A 6,537-nucleotide genomic window follows, 5' to 3' on the forward strand; every position below is an offset into this window, starting at 1 on the left:
TATATATATATATATATATATATGTATGTATGTATACACAGTTAATTCATCATACAGGAAATAAAAGGTCAGCTTTGATCACAGGTAATATTGACTATTCAAACTTTAGTCTAGCTGTGATTAACAAGGTTTATTTGATTTAAATGTATGATTTTGAAAATAACAAGACTGTTACAATTGTTCTCATTTCATAATCCTGAAACTTCATGCTACTTAAGATATATGTGAGGTGATATGAATTTTAAAAAAAGTTCTGATCCATATCTTAGATTTCTAAATAGAGTTCACTTTGAAGACTACGCTAAATCTATGACCACATTAAGGGGAAACAATTAAATGCATCTTTAGCAAAATTTACATGACACACATTCAAAATGGTGATCTGAAAGTGCCCCCCCAAAAAAATCATCACATTTCAAGTGATGAGGCACAAAGAGTCTCTCTCCCTCTCTTTCCTTCTCACCCGAAACTCAGTCATTTTCGGCCCACACATGAAAACCACAGAGTCTGGTTTCATTGCCCCCAGAGCTCCAAACCTGAGACGCTTTGGACCCTGCAAAGCGCATTAAGTCTGTCACCATGCCAGCTTTAGTCAAACCGCAAAATTAAAGAGAGAGTCATATGTCCCGATACTCTTACATCCGAGATGAGATGGAACTCTAAGAGACAATCTTTGTGCCAGTTTGTAAGGGTGGACCAAATGCAAGAAAAGTGCCGATTGAAAGCAGCAGTGAAAGTGATTTGGTCCATGTTACTGGCAGTGTGGCTAATATGACACTCATTTAGCTAATAGCAAGTCCCTATCACAAATGGCGTTATTATGTCAGCCTGTTTTTCTGTCCCTCGCCACGCGGAGCCGCAAACTGATATACGTGGCGATCTCCAGGCAATATGCTGCCGCATGTTGGCCGTCAAATCCCCCTCTGCGTATGATTATTCACCAACCTCGAACAGGTGCAGCCACGCTCTGGCAAATATAATGTGAGAAAGAGAGACTCGCGTTCCGCTGCCCTAACCCACAGCCCCTCCCTCGCTTTGCAGGCAGCCTGTCCAATGTAATAGAATCTGCTGACAGCAAATTGCTCACCTGCACATTTGAGGGGAAAAAGCACAGTTTCAAAATGTCCCCCATATGGCACAGACAGGTGTCTGTAAGTGGTCGACACTTGCACGAATGTTGGTGCAGATGCCACAGAGAAAAGTTTCTCTGGTTGAAGTCAAGGAGGGAAAACGTTCAGAACAATTTGATGTTTTTATGACTATGCGCATTTAAAATGAATAAAAATAATAACAATTTAATATTCTGCTACACACTTTATGCATATAAAAAAAGCCACAGTACATTTCTGCCATTACTAGCAAGGGAAAAAAGATGATAGATAAGTTAATATCGCCCTTTTGTGACAACTTGCCCCAGTAGTGGGGTTGTCACACTTTATGGGGTAAGTTGTCAGAATTGGAACTTGCAATTAACCAGCCTTCTTTTCAGACAAATTTAAAATAATTATAAAATGTAAACCGCAAAATGTGAAGCTAACTTTATCCTTTAAATTTTTGTAAAAAAATTAAAACCATTGCTTTTGGCGAATAAATATTGTAATATTAGGCTACACTACACGTTATTTGACAACTTCATTAACAGATCAAGTCACTCAAGTTCATTAACAGATGTTTGAAACCAAAGATAAGTACCGTATTGGCCCGAATATAAGACGACCCTGATTATAAGACGACCCCCCTTTTTCCAGATGTACCTTTTGGAAAAAGGCTTTTTAAAAACCAAATCTTGTTTTTTCTCAGTAAAACACATTTTGTCTTCAATTATTTTCATATTGCATATTTTTCCTATTTTAATTTTTGTTTTGAAAGTATGATAAAAACTGGTAAAATGTACCAACAAATCACATTTAAAAAATATACACTTCTTGATATACCATAAAAAAAACAAAAAAAACAGGTAGCCCATCTGAATGAGGACATTTAGGCTATCCATCTAATAGTAGCCCACCAATATCTTATTAACAGTAGAAGTTAAATCTTACTGTAGTCGTCAAATCTTGGTACTGTCTTACGTTTTAAAATCACAAAGGGAGTTTGGTCCCAGCAGGCTAACCTGACAGGCACGACTCATGCAGCTGTAAGGTTTTCTGCTTCTTTTGTTATTACTCGAGATCTTTACAACACGCATTACATTACGTATTTCATGGCACACTCGTTTTATGCGTATTTGGCGCCACCTAGTGTTGTGGGTGTATTATTGACATGTCAAAGTCTAGACCCTGAATATAAGACGACCGCGTTTTTTCAGATGTATTTCCAAGAAAAAAACATCGTCTTATATTCGGGTCAATACGGTATACGTGCATTTGGACACCTGCCTCAAAAGTCAAAACGTAACAGTATTAGTTACTGAGTAATGACTGCAACTTGCCCTAGTCTTAACTATTTGAAAGAAAGCAATCTAAAGAAAAATCGAAAATGGGGTAGCCTATGCCATGACACAACACAAACAGCTGTTCTCTCCGTTTGCATTCTCGCAATTCACTACAGATCGTAAATGTAAGAACACATACCTGTCCGTGACGCTTAACTTGAGGGATTTGTTTGTAATCTGATTCTAAATTTACATAATTAGTCTCCGCTCGTCCATATTTGATTATTAATATACATGAGAATGGTTACTTCAGTCCAATGAGTTTTCGGTGTGGGCAGGGCCACCTGGTAAAGCACGCTACGCTAAGGCATAACGCCGCAGGTGAAAGAGAAAGCATCCTTTGTCGCTTCATCGCGTTTTCAATTTGCACTTTCTACACCATTTTGAATTCAATTACTTTTTAATTACTTTTTGGATTTCATAAAATCACTTAATTAAATGGATGAAATCAATGATGCTATAAACATATTGCTGCATTTTTTTTTTTTTTTTACATTGTGGTATTGAGGTTTGATACTGTAATTAATACAGCATACATTAGAGGCACTGTTGCCAAATAATTTCAATGGAACGTAGCTAAATCCTGCTGGCGAAATGTTGCTAGATGACGTCATACTTGCAAGTCTTGGAAGTCGCAAACAATTATATTTATTTATTTATTTATAAAATACATAATTATATAAATTCAAAAAAAGTTGCCATCCGATTTTACTTCACTGATTAAAAGTTAGACACGTTCTGTAGATTCTAACACCAAGACGTTCAGTCCTACTTTTGAGGATCTACAATTTCTGTCGACTTTTGTTTCAACTCTAATCAAACACACCTGAACCGACTAATCAAGGTCTTATAGTTCACTTGAAAATTACAGGCAGGTGTGCCAGATCAGAGATGTAACTGAACTCTGCAGAATGGTAGATTTCCAGGAGCATGATTGAGCAGTCCTGGTCCGGAGCATATCATGAGAGTTATATAGCCCACACCGTTTTTTTTTAATGATCAGTCCATTCTCGGCAATCTTCCTTAAACTGAACTGTCCACTTGATTGACTCTAGTGCCGTTTTACATTAATTTCCATAGCAATTAAGATAGTGAGTGCAAACAGTGCTTGGCCATAAGCTTTTGCAGTCTAAATAAATAAAAACATCAGTCGGATGGTAGGACGGACTGACTTGGAGATAACTTTCTCAGGAAGCACATCAAGGGAATGTATACATTTCCCGCATCTTCACTGTGGATGATGCACTGCTACACTCCGAATTACATACTCCTCCATCCAACCTTAATTAGCTGTGCTTTGCACTGAACCCCAATCAATCAGTCATGTTTTATTAAAGTTTGGCAGGGTTTGGAACAGGCCTCATCATGGAAACGATAATCAAACTGCACAGAGACAACCAAACTTCCAATAAAAGTGTTTGATGGACACTGATGTGATCATTTTTGGGTAAATATATATCAATGAATAAAAACTTCTAATGTGCCTATGTGAATCTGCAGTCTGCAGTTTGACCATTCATATATTTTAACACTGGTGACAGGGTGGAAAATTACTATTTTGATGCTTTTAATTGCATTTAATTGGCTTATGTAAACCGACTCGAATTACTCATTTGAAGGTGTGACCACTCATAATGCAGACTTCCCTTCAAAAACCTTACAGCAAACACCTAGCACTCCTGAATGACAAATGCATCAGACTAAAATAGAAAACAGATGTATATATGTATATATGTGTATATATATATATATATATATATATATTGCTCAATGCCCATTTTGCTGGCCTGATGAGAGGCATTTTCCCAGGGTGCCTCTCACATTTCTGTAATAAATCCCAGATCTCAGCTGCTGCCAAAAATGTCCTGGCAATCTGCATATTGTTACTGTCACACTACTGCACAGCCATATCCCTGCTTCATTATTTCACTTAGCCAAATCTCCCCCCACCAGTCAGTGCCAAAGGTATACGGACATTTGAATGAATTGTCAGCAGCTAATATTCGTAAGATATTGAGCTTGCAGATCGCTCGTACAATAGGACCTAATTAACAACAGGTCCAATCTCTCGTGTAAATCCGTTGTCACCTCCACAGCTTTCATTGAGTGCTTGTGTGTGTGGAATGATTGATGGGCCGTCAATTGGTGGACTTCGGGGATTATTTGACTTCTAAATGGAATAGCCGGTGTACTTACCACTGCAAGGCTTGACCTCGGCCTTCACAACACTAATGAGAACACATTATAATAATACATGATAATGGAACATGAATTCTTACAGTATGTGAACTAATTTAATCTATATGTACAGTCACCATTACAGTTCTAGCTTCTAATCCACCTTCTTGTTAATGTAAGACTGTGTGCAGCCATTTGTAACTTGACTTGTGCAAGGCTTCTAGCATCATCTGCTTCCAGTTATTTTAGCTGTACAAGAACAGAAAATAGTTTTAAAAATATAATTTCAATTCAAGAAAAAATACATTCACATATGTCAAATTGTAAGAAATTAACACGTGTGAACACATTTAAATACAAATCAGCAACATATTTTAATTTACAATGTTCCAAAAAAAAAACATTTTTGAAATACATTTAGAAATACATTTTGAAGTTATGAAGGTTGAAATGAAATATATTTACTATTTCAAAAATATATTTAATTGAGCTTCAGAATTCACAACATATATTAAGCCTATTTTTAAAATATATTTTGGCCAGATTGATTGATTTTCCTTTCCTTTCCTTTCCTTTCCTTTCCTTTCCTTTCCTTTCCTTTCCTTTCCTTTCATTTCCTTTCCTTTCAAACTCAAGTCTTGCATCTCACTTGCATCTCACAAGCCAATTCATCGTAGGTACATATAAGACAACTTTTATGTCAATGAGAAAAATAGAAAGAAGAGGAGCTGATACATCATATGAGTCACTTTATTAAGCGTTATAGTCACCTGAAATAAAGACGGCATTTAATTGCCTCATGTAAACAGACTCTAATTACTCATTTGAAAGTTGACCACTCATAATGCAGATTTCCCTTCAAAAACCTTACAGCAAACACCTAGCACTCCTGAATGACTAAAGCATCAGACCAAAATAGGAAACATATATATGACAAATTATTTATTTTTTTTACCCTCATTCACAGGAAATTGCTTACTTCCATGTTACATTTACTTTTATACATTTGGCAGATGCTTTTATCCAAAACAACTTACATTGCATTCAATGTACACTTTTTGATCAGTCCTTGCTTTCCCTGGGAATCAGGCCCATGACCTTGGCATTGCTAGGGCCATGCTCTAGGTTTGAAGGTTTGAGCTACAGTATATTGCAAAATAAGGTGAATAACACACTGTAGATAAAACTAGTCATCACAAGAATGTACTATTTTTCTTAAAACTTCTCATTATATGACATTGGATGTTTTCATCTTCTGTTTTGTTCATATTTGTCCTGTGTGCCTGCTAGAATTGTAGCTAATTATCACAAATTATGTCATAAACAGATCGTTTGAAAATAATCCTTTTGTCATTCAATGACATATCGAAGGATGTTAGTTACAGTGGTGATGGACTTGTTCGAGTCCATTATGTCAGATGATGTCTGAATATAGGTAGATGAGTATGAAAGCCAGGCCAGGGTTGTAGGGGAAGGTCAGCCCATAAAAGGAGGAGTGCAGGCTTTAAATCACATGCCTCATTGTTGGCTGTCATTTATCTGACATCCTTGGAGGTCATCATGCAAATGCGGACGACTATCTCATAACTAATGAATATCCATTCCACTGTCCTCTCCTCTGACGAAGCACCTCCTCACAACTGGCTCTGAATGGAAGGTCAAGCAGCATATCACTGAAGATAAGACTATGTGATCACAGGTGGAAAACAGATAAAGAGAGAAAGTGGAAGTTGGAACGGAATAAGAAAGAAAGATACCCAGGTTTGTGCCGCTAATAAGCCTAGGTAACACTTTTATTTGATATGGGTCAGGGTCACATTGCACTCCTTTTAAGATGAAATAAAGATGGCAGAACCATTCATTTAAAAGGAAAAGAGAGAAAATGAGATGTACTCTGACTTTTGCACTAATAGTCACCTGTGGTT

The 6,537-nt window shown here is 36.9% G+C and overlaps 1 long non-coding RNA gene across 1 annotated transcript in view; it reads right to left on the reverse strand.

Moving 5' to 3' along the window:
- Nucleotides 1–2,672, reverse strand: part of LOC107738606 (uncharacterized) — a 67,802-nt gene extending 65,130 nt beyond the window's left edge. Inside the window, exon 1 of the long non-coding RNA XR_001639906.1 lies at nucleotides 2,574–2,672. This is a non-coding gene — a long non-coding RNA (uncharacterized LOC107738606). The remainder of the gene's footprint in view (nucleotides 1–2,573) is intronic.
- Nucleotides 2,673–6,537: the final 3,865 nt, after the last annotated feature.

This window comes from Sinocyclocheilus rhinocerous, unplaced genomic scaffold, assembly GCF_001515625.1.
Source record: "Sinocyclocheilus rhinocerous isolate Xijiao unplaced genomic scaffold, SAMN03320098_v1.1 scaffold2509, whole genome shotgun sequence".
Classification (NCBI taxonomy): domain Eukaryota; kingdom Metazoa; phylum Chordata; class Actinopteri; order Cypriniformes; family Cyprinidae; genus Sinocyclocheilus; species Sinocyclocheilus rhinocerous.